Here is a 6123-nt window from a genome sequence, read left to right on the forward strand (position 1 = left end):
ACACTTAAGACTTTAATCATGATGCACATGCACAAGTGTTTAGTGATTATAGATATATTAGAGGTGCTTATGAGAGTCATTGAAATCTTAAATAGATTTTAAAAAATATTTTTTAAACATTTGCTAAAAATCCACCAGGACCGCTGGTGAAACGGTTCGTGAACCTTCAGGAAGTTCACGAGTCAGGGTGCTACGTGAACCGGGTTCGCCAATTCTTAGCGGATCGTGAAATCGGATGTCAATGGTTCGTGAACTGGGTTCACCAACTATTATCCTTTTTACCAATTTCAAACCACCACAGTTCATGAAACGGGTTGGTGAACTGTCTCGTTCTGAACTTACGGTTTGCGAACTGGTTCACCAACTATCATGTATTCTAGAAACTCAAATATCTATGGTTTGAGAGATGGTTCGCCAACCTACCCTGAGTCAAATTACAGAAGATATGAATTTCTCTTTTTGATATCTGAAACCCTCTCAAATGATAAAATCATTAATTGGGCAATTTTCAAATGATCCACAAAATATTGATTCTTGAACAACAAATTGTTTTGAAATAATATTATTAAGGACCTATGAACATCCAATGCTTGAATCATATTTCGAGATGTTTAACAAGACTAGCTTGACTCAAAATTTATTCTTTGCAATGAATCTACTAGAAGCCATACGACATAGTCTTATATAGATAGAATGGTAAATCTTATGAGTAAATATAATGGTTCAGTATTCACATACCTTGTTGATGAATTTCTTCAAATGTCTTCGTCGATATTCAATCTTCAAGGGGTGATTATGGTATTCAACTACCAAATTCTATACCTAGTCCGAGACTTGACTTACCATACCAGAAATCAAGATATAGTTTTGATGATCTAACATTACAACAAGTTTGAGATAACAAAACTTGTGGGTTCAACCGAGAATACTCTAACAAGTTTCCCGACATATTTTTCGTCTGAAGCAATTGTGAAACCTTTTTTTAGCATATACTAACTATTTATGAGGGAGGATTCGTGGACACTCTTATATGCACACCATCATACATAATTTGCGTTATTTTCTCCACAAAACTTAAACAAAAATGAATTTCAATATGATATTTTGATGATACCTTCCTCTTATAAGACTCTAAATTCTTACTAAAAATGAGCATATATCTAAGATACCAAACCTTATCATCTACCGATATTAATTTATGTCGTTAGTTTTTAATAACTCGTTTTCAAAGTGGTAGATGGTGGTGTTATACCACTCGAATTGTCCTCATTCTTGGTAGGAATGTGGAGCCTTATAAGGGGAAGGTATCCTCAAAATATTAAATTCAAATTCATTATCCTTTGAATTTTATGAGAAAATGATGATAGTGTGCATAAAAGAGTGTCCGTGGATCCTCCCTCATCTACATATAGATGAAACAATTAGATAAACAATCGATACCTCATAAAAACACACAGTTTCAAAATCATTGGGATCAATATCTTATGTTGTATATAACTAATCTTAATTACTTGAGTCTGCTGATCGATAAAGGATTTTTTTTTACCATGATTTATTTCTTGATAATATGGTAAATATATCTGTTACTAAGAAGATTTTCCGTGTTTAATTTTTGGATGCTACGGGAATGAATGAAAATAGGTAGTGTTATATATGGTGATGTTTGTGGCTTCTGTCTTATATAGAATTCTTGTAGATTGATTTCTGGAATTGTTTTTGTTTTCGTATTTGGTATGTTAGTAGTTTAAGGAATTATTCTTGTAATTTGATTTTTGGAATTGTTTTTGGTTTTGTATTTGGTATTTTAGTAGTTTAGAGAAAGAACATCCATTCACAAAGTAGGTTTTCATGAACCTAAAATATTTACACCAGTTAGGATGTGGCAAAACTCCCTCCTAAATGAACCAATTCCCAAACTTCTCATTTCGACCAATAGAAAGCGAGCGTTTCATCACCGTTCAACGTGGGAGCTCCGAGAGTTTAGAGCATTAAAGGGTGATTTGGCTTATAATTATCATATAATATTGATTGAATCGATGTAATGATTATACAGTACTATAGTTGTATCTGTATGAGTTGTCGTAGACTCAACAAATTAATAAATATATTTCCCACTAATTAACTAATAATATAGCGGTAGTAAGAGATCGTTCCCACAGAGAGCTGTGTAATTCATATGTTATTTGTATTAGCAAAATAAAGTAAAAAAAACAACAAAGGGGATTGGTTTTATGATAAATAGAAAGAAAATAAAGAAGAAAGATGATTAAGGAATCCTTCGCCGTTACCAAGCGATAGCAGGATTAGAATACTTATCTATCTTCCGTTAGAACCATTCATAACCAACCGTAGAATATCAGGTATGCTTAGTTATCCCCAAAACTCCTTGTATCACCGGATAACATGTACGCTTAGTCACCGGATTATATTCAACTGAGCCGCATTGAGGTACGCTTACAAGGTGTAACTCAATCAAACGCTTTAGGGTTTGTGAATTTAGGTTTGATTCCAACAGTTAAACTCAGTATGCTTGGTTCACTTACTGGTGTTTTTTCCAGACACGATTGCTTTACAAAATCCCTCTGCAATGTCTCATGTTCTCTACTTGTGTAGGAGATGCACGACAATTACGGATCGCTCAACTCACTACTAGCAATAGAATGATAAATAGACTAATCTGGTTGTGCACCCAAACCAATCTAAGAATCAATCATAAACCCTAGATATAATGAAAACAAACGATGATGATTAAAACCTCAAATAGACTTGTATTATTAATAAAGCTTCACTCTTAGAACATTGAATTCATCCTTAATCAATAAAGGATTTAGCTACTCATGATTACACAATTACCCGGTTTCCCCCTAAAGGGGTAAACCCTAGTATATTTTATGAAGAACAAAAGTATAATATGAGATCGATTATTGAATGATTCTTTTACATAACCTAATACCCTTTTATAGGTTTAAATTACTTGGTCTCCAAGTATTTAGTTTGGTTCAAGAACCCGACCCGAAATAACGAAATAACGAATCCAAACGTGCCCTTAGGCTTTCCAAGGTATTAATACACGTTTTCCACTTGCTAAGTACGTGAACCCAGTCCGCAAACTTTAAATTCCAGAAGATATTTTCGGAATTAAAGTATGAAACCCGTTCGCGAACTTTATTGTCTTCGGTATTCAGTAAAAACTCGTTTTGGCCACAACTTCTTCGTCCGAACTCGGAATGACCTCATTCTTTTTCAATTATTTTTATCTTTCAATTCTCTTAAATATGATGATGATAAATCCTTAATTTGAATGAATTAATATCGGTATTTGGCCCGTCTCTTGATTTTGAGCGTTTTGCTCCTTTTCGTCGCACTTCTTCCACTTCTCCTGGACTTGGGCACTTGGATACTTGGAATACTTATCTTCTTAGATATTTTCAGCACTTTGTAGCTCCTTTTTGGATGATTCACCTATTAGAGGCAAATAAGAGCAAACAAGAGTAATAATACGAAAATATGCAAGAATAATAGCTAAAGCAAGTATGGAATGAACACTAAAATTATATGAATCATGCACTTATCAAATTCCCCCATACTCAGCTTTTTCTAGTCCTCGAGCAAACTAAATAAAACTAATCCTAAATACAAAAACTCCATCTCGTTGAGAAAACGGTTACACTTGGCATGTATAACAAGCCTTTAAACCCCTAGGTGTCCCTAGTGGACGAGTTATAGTCTCGCGAGGGCTTACAAGAGGTATACCCACAAAACCTACTCCAATCTCTCGCCTTAGAAGAACCACTAAGGATAGACAGAAAGCAAAAAGCCAAATAATTAGCTTGCATAAGTTCTTTAGCTGCAAACATCCCACATGCATTCCAATCATCACACATAAGCAATTACTTAAGTATGTCATTCAACCTGATTGCAGAAATCCACTAAGATAGTCATCGTACTTGTTGCAACGTTTGTCACAACACTCGCATACTGAAATCACATGGATAGATAAGAAAATGGAAATGGAAAAGTGAAGTGTGCAAATATTGACTAAAGTGAAAGATGTTACCCACAATACTTGTATGAATGTCGTCAAAGGATTCTTATTTATAGCGCACTAGTTGAGAGAAGCACCCATTTAACTCGTCCACATGATTAGATACTCTAAGCGCATGTTCCTTTTCAACAAATATGTGATAGTTGCCTTGGACCCTGCATTCCACGCTTGCTTAGGTGACGGAGACAGGGACAACGTTTCACACATACTGCTCAAAATGTCAAGAACCTCATCAATAGTCTTTTTGACTTGCTATATAATGTTGATATGGTTTTTGTTTTCATCGACTATGATTAGTCCGAAATTCCGAACCTATCATTTATTAATGTCGATAAAAGAAGAGGAGCCTTTTTTTTTCTTCGGCTCACTCTTTATGAGTGTAATACAATTGTCTTATGGGGCTTTTATATACTCAACCAATGATTACCTTGATACAACATCCACGGCAGTATCAGGATCCCACCAAATCACTTTAGAGAAACATATACTGCAAAAATAAAAATAAAGTGATTCAGTGATGATTAATTGCAGGGAAAAATCTTTCAAACGACTACCGTAGATTAGTTTCGTATTCAATTATGAACATATATATTTAAGGATTGAAATAAATGGAACTTAATCTATTGTCGGAAGAGAACTGTCTCAACCTTAAGAGGTTTAGTGTGTTATCCTAAATAGCTCATAAGTAACTCCAAAAGATGAAGTCTCAAGAATGCAAGAAATCAACGAGTATGTATTTTTATTTATTATTCAATCCAAACATGCTTAACTACTCCCCCACACTTAAACTCAACATTGTCCTCAATGTTCAAAACCGAAAATTCTGATTTCTGACATAACAACCCTGAAAAACTCGAAAACTGTACAAATGGGTAGGTAACTAGGAAAAATATCCTAAACAAAAGTTGTTCGCCCACGTCTTTTCTATAAGGTGTCAAAAGGGCACAATATTTCGATAAATGGTCTGACTTTTATGGCCTCCGGACTAACTGACATTGATGTGATTTGTAGATAGTGGTAAAAGTGGTTCGATTCTCAGACTTGTGAAGGATATTAATTAGACTTAAATCCTAATATTAAAATAGAAAACTCACTAAAAATTATAACAAAATCAATCAAAGATGATATCAATACTAAAAGAAACACTGAGGCTAAGATTCCACTATTTTCCAAGTTCAAAGTGATTAAACCAATACTTATATTTATGCAATTTTCTTGTTTAATTTGATTCTAAAATATTGCAACAAGTAGATTTTCAAAAGTAATAATTGTAAATACCAAGTATGAAGCATCAAAAGTCTTAAAACTGAGCATACTCCATCAAAATAGATCACAATCACTCAAATAAAAATCATATTCAATAATATTTCAAGGCAAATAATCATATAATTATTGCAAATAAAAAGATAAAATAGAATATACCACTTTTTGTTGGAAAAATAGCTTCCTCTATCGCCTCAGCAATGGGGTTTAGCTCCTCATATTAATCATGATCTCAAAATATGTGTTTGTTGCTCAAAAGATGATTAAAAGAGTGAAAAGTAATAACACAGACTGTTTGCAACAGTGTATTGGTGTTGCAAAACAGCTGTTACAATGGAACTGTTACAGAAAAACTGTTGCTTTGTCGCTGATTTTAAGACCCTAAAAGACTGCCCTGAACAGCTTAATGTTCTTCAGCTGTTAAACAACGACACTTTCTGCGACTGTTCTACCGCGTCAATGTTCTTCGCGTTCTTCTTCTTCAGCAGCAGCAGCAGCAGAAACAGAGTTTGGTAAAGCTCTGATTTCTTCTTCTCTGGCTCTCCTTAGGTTCCCAAACTCTCGACACCTCTTCTATATGACCCAAGACATCTATTTATATCAAAAATACCGATTAAATCTCTCCCAAATCTTCCAAAATCTCTTTCCTTCTCTTCACGGCCAAGTTGCGGCAATTTCTTGTTTTAGATTTCTACGCGTTTCTGAGCTTTCCTTTTTATTCTAAACTCTTCCTTAGATAGATACAAATCTTTGGGAAGGTTTACAGCGTTTTAATCTCTCTAAAATTCCCTAAAACAGGTCACACACGTGACTTT

The sequence above is a fragment of the Papaver somniferum genome, chromosome 8, assembly GCF_003573695.1.
Source record: "Papaver somniferum cultivar HN1 chromosome 8, ASM357369v1, whole genome shotgun sequence".
NCBI classification, from domain to species: Eukaryota; Viridiplantae; Streptophyta; class Magnoliopsida; order Ranunculales; family Papaveraceae; genus Papaver; species Papaver somniferum.